This window comes from Varroa destructor, unplaced genomic scaffold (assembly GCF_002443255.2).
Source record: "Varroa destructor unplaced genomic scaffold, Vdes_3.0 BEIS01000004.1, whole genome shotgun sequence".
Classification (NCBI taxonomy): domain Eukaryota; kingdom Metazoa; phylum Arthropoda; class Arachnida; order Mesostigmata; family Varroidae; genus Varroa; species Varroa destructor.
The window spans coordinates 11,888,374-11,896,926 of record NW_019211457.1 but is presented as its reverse complement, the minus strand read 5'-3'; positions in this window follow the sequence as shown (position 1 = coordinate 11,896,926).

Below are 8,553 nucleotides of genomic sequence, written 5' to 3'. Positions count from 1 at the left end.
CTTCCGAATCATTACTTCCTTATCCCGTATTATTTGTAACTCTTTCATTTTTTCTCTAGGTAGATTAAGAGGATATTCATGAAAGTTTGCCAGATGGATGGTTAGTGGAGCATCGATGTGAGACGACGACCAGATCTTGTTTTATCATATTTTTTTTTCCTGAAGTGTCTCATGGACATAAAAGGTTAATTTACTTTACTAACTAAATGGAAAATTATTGATAAATCTTACAAAGAATGTAGGTGAGCAAAAAAACTCATTCACATGATGCCAAGACGCTGTGTTAGAGTTTTGGCACCACTGCAATTGCGTGCTAGTGTCGTTTTGTGTTCAAATGTTAGACAGTTTATCGTTCGGTAGCTATGATACGTGTGATATGGTTAGTGATTTGCTTGATCAAACATTTCTCCGTAGTTTTGTCGACTGCTGACAGAAATATGAGTTAGGACTAAAATTTCGCAGAACGACTACTTCCCTTTTTTAGATCTTTCTACCGTCCATTTTTGTGAGAGCATCGGGCTGACTAAAAGCTATCTATAAGCATGACTCGATACTCCCTTATAATTTCTCACGCTAACGCAAGTGTGGGATATATATTCAAGATAATTGATTCCATAGAGTTTTTTCGTATTCTGATATCATATTTTCCTCACAGAGCAAAAAAGATAAACTTTTCTTATTTATATAATAGCTTACAAATACTGTTTGCATAAATTAATGAAATAAGAAACGTATTAAACAGCTTCTCAAAGTATTTGGCCAGAAGTATAAGGTCCAAAAATGTCATATCGCCAAATTTTATAATTTTTTTCAAAAAGAAAACAATTATATTGGTATAAGATATTAAGATAGGTTCAGTTTCTATATTACAAACGATATGTGATTGCATTGTACCGCCGTTTAGTACGTGTCAAGCATGATAGATGGTATGTATTTTAAATACATGTCATTCAAGCAGGACAATGACACTTTCCACACTTTGCGTGAAACAACAGCATTATTGCAGGATACCTTCTGGTCGTATAATCTCTTGTTTTGACGGTTAGAATCAACGTTGTAGATCGGGCGACTTTTTGCCGCGGAGTTCTCTTGAAGTCATCCCGATAATCGATCTAAGTCGATTGTACTTACGATTATCCAAGTCTCTAAAGGAGGGATTAGACGCTGTATCACCGAGATCCAGCCACAATCACTCCAAAAAAGGTTTGTCACGAAATCCACAAGAGTGCTGGCAAAGTGGAAAAGAGCATTTTTTTAAAATTTGTTTCTTTGTACATAATTCCCACACCACAGGTATATCATGAAGATTTTAGTTTAACGACAAAGAACAACATTATTTTGAATGTTTAACTTTTTTTTGGACAATAATAGAACATAACAGCGCTTACAGATTCAAATCGAATAGCGTTTCTTCCTGTCGAAATATGCAGTGTTTTCCTACCACCCGAAATGACCTGTGCTTCGTTGCCTCGCTGTTACCATTTACCTGTTCTGATCAACATGCACTTGTAGTCGGCCTAGTTCTTTACAAGCTAAGACATAAAACTGTGGTTTTAATAGACTTTTCTACAGTTGCTATTTTGATCGCCCGATTTTATAGTAAATATCGTTAAACTTATGGTTGTCGCCGCTGGTTGTACAAAAACATTGTTGTTGTTCTTGTTGTTATAATTTGCAGATCATACGTTAGGTCATTCTTCTATATTGTCTTGCGCTGTTTCGCGCTTTGCGTTTCAGTAGCTACTTCTTCTACTAGACGCCGCCCCTGCCAGTGGGCTTGCTGATGATGTCTTCATGTCCACGACGACATTTTCTGAAGTTTTGCTCTACTTCTTTTTCCCTTGTGCACCCCCAGCCCTTTTGCCTGTTGTTCACCAGCATTTATACACGTATCAGCGGATTTGTTATTTTTCGCGCTTGGAATATTTATGAAGTAATCTATCGGTCAAAACAAATTCATAAATCGTCTCGAGAAACAAGGACAAAATCGACGACATCCGAAACAAAATACGAATCAAATTGACAGATCCGAGGGGCATTGATTCTTGTTCCGTCACTTCTCATCTCTCCTATTCACAACCTATAAAAGGTGTAACTGATGGGGTCACTCTTAAAGCAGCCATCTTAACCGCAATTTGGATACAAGTAACAATGATCATAGCAACAATCCAACATTGTGCAATAGCAATCCATCGTACGCAATTGCTAGTGAGGATATGTTCTGCCGTTGAGGTGCATGATATCTATGTGACAACAAAAAAACACAAGAGAAAATGAGACAAATCTTTTCCTTAGCCCTTTAATGTGCACACATGCATATTCACCCATATAATTGAATTAGGAAGCAGCGTCGTGCTATGTGATTTGGCATCAGTAGATAAACACGTTAATTTCTAATGGTAGTACATAACCCAATGGTATGATCAGAAGTGGGAAAAATATAGTAGTTCAAAGGATATCGGTGCATCAAAGTTTAATTATGTTGGTCAAAAGGTTTCTATTTAGATGAAAACGCTTGTAACTAAAAAGAACTTTGAAAATGATTGAGCTTATAAAATCACGAAATTGCGGTGTTTCGATCTTCAAGTTTTGAAACTTTGATTCCAGGTTACGTTGCTTCAATTAAAATTTGAAGCTGGAAACAAGAAGCTGACTATGAGCACTCAGAAAGAAACACATAATATAAAAAAACAACAACATAAGAAAGTATTAACATAATACAGCAGTTGATAGACATGTGAAAATATCCGGAATACATCCCTTTGACGATAAACATTAGGCTTTAGGCAAAAAAATCTGTCGCGATTTTTTAGTTTTTTTGTCCCTTTCCCATGTCTTGACAAGTGTTACATAAATGCAATGTATTTGCCAAAGTACGCTGAACTTTGCAATGTTCTCTATCAGATAGCACATGTTGACTATCTGTCGGTGCTAGGCTTGCTTTCAGCCGCATTATATTAACTCCTAGCTATGGTTTCCTTGTAGTCTTGTCGCTCTTGCAGTATTTTGTAGAAAAATTGATGAAGTTTGTCACAAAGGTAATACGTTTTACGTCTGACTATACAGGGCCAGGCGTTTTAGTTATTCTAATAGTCACAAGTTATCCCAAAAGATTAAACGCATATATATATGCGTGTGTAGAATCATCACTTTTGGCTGTGACACATGTGACAGTTTTATATATGACACAGGTATTGAATAGGAATGCTCGTTGTTGTAACTGTTTCCAACCCTTTGCATTGTGCAATAAAATATGAAGTCTTGTAAAACATGGTGGTTTTTTCAGCCGTTAGGTTCGGCGGCAGAAACAGAGCACAAGTCAGAAAATAGAAAAAGGACAATGCATCCTTTGTTGCCGACGCCCATACTTGAAGCTCAAATTCACGCCGCCGTCATCTGAGCGATATCGGTGGCAACCCTTTCTAAAGGCGATAACAGCCGTTCAAAGCGATTGTCGCGATGTACCGTTGTGCTTTAGGCTGTCGTTATTGTCCTGTCACTATCGTTGTATTCGCTGCCAGACTAAACAATAACAACAACAACAACAACGACCTTTTACAATAACCCTACCCCACAAACTAGAAAAATTGAGACTTGCCATGAGCAGAAACGTCGAGCCATTAGGTATGTTTTTAATGCTGGTCAGGTAGAACCACGACAATATGTTCGCACTGTTAGTATCTCTTTTTGAAATGCGACAAGCTGCGGTCCGTACTGCGTGAGCTCGTATAAGCATAGAGCGTAAATTCGTCACAGACAGTATTCTTATCTAGTGATGAACTATGTTGAAGACAAGCGTCGATTGATAGCCGGCGTCACCGCATCTACACAGAGCAATTCAGTATATTTAATATCTATCTAAACTCTAACCGCAGAAAAGATGTATCGTGATTAGTTGTCAGAAATGATCCTGATTTGTAGTTTCTGCGTCAATAGGCATATGGCTATCATACCAACTAAATAGATTTGCGATTCCTCCGCACGTATTGTAAGTAAGCACAATATGAACATAGTAATGTTCTAAATTATTGGTTCATGTATTTTTCATGCTGAAGGCACAAAATATGACGCAACTCAATCTGGCCTAAGTTCAAAAGCGATGATACACCTTCTTGCGCTATTAGTATTCTGCTTTTTAGTTTATATTGACCCCTAAAATACCTTCGCTCCGTTCCTGCAAATAATTCTCTACATGCTGCACTGAATGGGAGTACGTCCAACGGACTACGAACGTGATGAGGATTTTTAAAATATGCCCCACATTGGGCTCCCAAGACAGATTGTCTAGACTAAGCTTTAGGAACATAAAGTAAGATCTTAAAAGTTTGTTAGAGTTCTCATTTAACCAGGCATAACAAATCATATATTTTTGTTACTTTAACCATACACTCATTTTAGGCAAATAGGTCACAATTAGCCTGCTCATACGTATAGAAATACGACCGAACAAAACACTTGTAGATTATTGCAAGCTATCGCAGGGCATATTCTATGGAGAGTGTGTGCGAATCGAAACACAGGTGTAAAGTGTACAGTATTTCTAACAACAATATAAACGAATTAATATTTTCGTACGGGTCCTTTTCTGTGTAGCTCACATCGCGCATCAGCAATTTGTTAATTCAAGGAGTGCACGACCTTCATTTCCTACCTATGACAGTAATTAATCGTAGTGACCAAAACATCTAATGCTATCTACCTATTAAATATTAGATATACGGCCATGTGTAATAATAATATAGAGAAAACAAAGTTTACTAGTATCGAAAGAAAAAAAGTGTTAATTCAGAAAACGAAGTTGTTCATTATGAGTCGAAACTGAAGGGAGCAGCACACTCGCTCTTAGAAAAATGTCGTTGTTATATCCTTTCTGTGGTGCCCCTACCGCCGGCTTCAGATCATGTCACAGCTGTAAAATCTGAAAGCCTGTCTCGGCAATTGCTTTAGTCTAACGTGTATAGCTCTTCGTAGCTCGTTGCTCTAGAGACAATACAACGACGAAACGCTTTTCAATGCGTGAAACGACCCCGAGCGGTCGAAAGTCAAGTTTAGTATGAAGGCACTAAAAGCCGGTCAGGCTCTGCCGGCCTCGGCGGCAACTTCTGCTTTTTTACTGACAGCCATCTTGCTTCACCGGCGGCGTGAATAATCTAGCTGACCACGTAGTCATGACCAATATTGCATTATATTTACAGATATATGGATATACAATTTTTTTGATTCGTGCTGTTCGTCTATTCTCAATTCAATCATTCAGCAATTGAACTGAGCTAATGGGAGCAAAGCACGTTGACAACCAAAAAAGAACAAGGGGGAGAGATTGTGTATCGCGAAAGCACGTTTCTACCGATAGAATACGTACAGGCAGATACACACTGCCAGCCAAACTACGTAAGGCGTGACTGGGTCCGGCACACGGCGTTTCTGGCTGTCAGAGGCATCACGTTATCTCTTTCTTCCACTTAATGCTGTGGTCGACTTCAGCGGTCGTTTGGCCACTGAACACCTAGTTCTCAAATGCTGCTACCCTTCTAGCGAACAATGTAGCTCTGACTTCACTGTTAAATAGATATAACTGCGTCAGCTGCCTGTGCTTAGCTTATAAGACTACTCTTCGATATCGAGGCACAGTATGCTCGTGCTAAATCCTAACGTTGATGGCGGCTGTAATACATAGACAGCAGATATCACACCTGCCGCAGCATTATGCCCATCCTTGATGATAATAAATTTATAATTACGTGTACCTTAAAGACTTATATATATATATATATATACATATATGTGTTATTAAGTTTATTACTGTTATTTTTATCATGACTATGGAGTGTATATGTCATGGTGAATGCTATCATGTGATTATAATAATACCACTTCAAATCTGGCGGGATCGTGATAGCTCCAGCTCCGCTTTTACGGTTGCCCGCTGCGATGACAGATGGCTATGTTTTATACTTGCGTAACCCTTCTCCTGTTGTATGGCTTACAGACTGATTATGGGTACACCCGAGTTTATTTTCCAATGGCATTTTATCATCGTTATGGCGTGTATTCACGTCTATAAAATTTACCTTTCCAAGGAAAGCGGTTGGCAGTTACCAGTAGGATACACAAGCTACAGTGCTTTATAGCTGCCTCCGTTTGGGACAGTGTAATTTTTTATTGGATTGGAATTGATACAAATTATCGTCAAGGTTGCTACATGTATTAATAATTCTGGTTCGTAGTGGAACGGATGTTTAATGAAAGTAGAGAGCTTTTCGACGTCGGCTACTCTCGAACTTATCGCCATTCTCATTTAGTTAATATGAAAAGGATATATACGAGCACATCCAAATAGCAGTTCTTAAATTTAAGGTGTTCGCTACGACATAAAGGTCATGAAAGCAGCATTTGGTTAGTGCGACGAGTAGTACGCGACAATCGCGTTTGAGCTCAATCGAATTCGTCTTAGCGAATGGGCCCTAATAATAATTAAACGAAATGTACTCCGTGTTCGCTTCCTCTCCAATATAGTTAAGGTACGTAATACGTGGGCTTCTTATATTTTATTATTGTATTATATTATTTATTTTTCTATTGTGATAAGAACTCGACAAGCCAAAGCCATTTGTCTAACTTTGATCGAAATTGAAATAAATGTCTGTACACAACAGCAGCTGCCCCCGCGATGCACAGACATTATCTCTGTTTCTATTTATAATAAACTATTTTTTCTTAGAAGCACATTTTACCTTTAAATGCCCACAATATACCTCCAGCATGGGCAGGGGAATCGTTCGCGGGAATTTGCTTTTTCCAGTTCTTTGCGCAGCTGATACTAGCGTAAGTATTTAACTTTCCTCGATCAATAGCATGTACAACTAACTAGGTCTTATTAACAAGATAAGTAGACAGGCTTTTTGCGGACCTGCCCAGAGCTTTATCGACCTTACCAATGAAAGGGTTTATATACGCTTTGTGGGAAGAGCTTAATTATGTTATCGCTTCGAGCATGGGCATTTTGCTTTTCAAAAAAGGTCTCCAGTAAGCAATGTTGGTCAGGCCGTGCTGACCAATTGGCCTTCTGCGGTGTTATATGCATGTCGTACAATGCGCGTATTTTGTCTTTCGTATTACGGAACGGAGGAAAGTAAAATTGATTTAATGTGGGCGTATATGTAACTTGGGACTTGTCGATGTGAGCAAAGATAAATTACATTATCTTGAATATTGAAACGCTAAACTACGATATTTAGCAAACAAAACAAAGTATAGTAACAGTTGCCAATTTTTGGTGTTGCAATATAATCACGTAATGCTAGAGAAGCAGTTACTGAGCTGAAAGAATGAAAAACCACAATTTTACTGTTGCGAAACTCGAACGTATAATTCGACTCGTAACGTTTCGATTTTTAATACACCAGGGGCATATGTAAACTGGACTACCTTCTCTTGAATATGGTTATGTGGAAAATATGGACAGGTCTTGACTGCCTACTACTTGCTCGAGGTGACATGATTTACATATATAAGGTTGTCCATCTTCGTTTTCGGGCACGATCGAGTGAACGAATATTAGCTCTGCATCAGTCGCTGCAACATTATGCTATCATAATTGGTCAGTCTCAATGAGCATAGTTAGCTTACAAAGTACAATCTTTCTTCCGTTTCTTAAGATTTTAGCTATAACAAAGCATACCATATGCTTTCAAATATTGAACTCGCTTTGAAAATGTATCTGACCCGAACCTCGGTCAGCTAGCCATTCACTTTACTTCCGCCAATGCAAAACTACCGTCTGCGGCTGATTCATTGTTCTTGCAAGTAACGACGATTTCCTTTTGCCAAAATCAGAATTTTGGTGATCAAACGCTGTTCGAATTCCTTTTAAAAATGAAATGTTATCCATAGACACTTCTCAACACACAAGGTAGTCCGCATGAAAGGCGGCCAACTTGCTACCGTTTCAAGACAAAGGATAATTGAACTTCTGTTCAGTCGCGAGGCGCCTTTCAAGTCGTTCAAGGACACGTTCCCCTCGCCTTAGATCCACGTCCTAGTCGGAAAACAGTGCCCTTTCTGCGATGCTTCTTTTGACGCGCGAAAAAATCACAGTGGGAGACCCTACACTGGTCTTCGACTAGCCAAAAACCGTTTTAGTATTTTTGTTCACAGGCTACTATGTCCATGGTTCCGGCTGTCGTTGGAGAGGATACAACTGTGCGTACCGTTAACAGTCGAATAATAATAATAAGAAGGATAACATAAACGCTTCTATTGAGCAAGCTCATTATGGCATGCTTGAAGTACACAAATATAATCTTATTAACACCTGGCTGGATATATTTATGGTCGCATTAATGAAGGCATAAATAAGAAGAGAAACTATCATGCTGTAGTTTTCGCGCTCTTAACTGTGCTGCCGACGGGTACTCCTTGTACTGATTCAGCTAGTGCATCGTCTTCACTCCGATGGCCTCGACTCGAACTACTAATTATCGACTATCAATTTGTAAACCTATTATAACAACAATCATAATTGTCAATAAGAATATTTCCCTACATAGAACA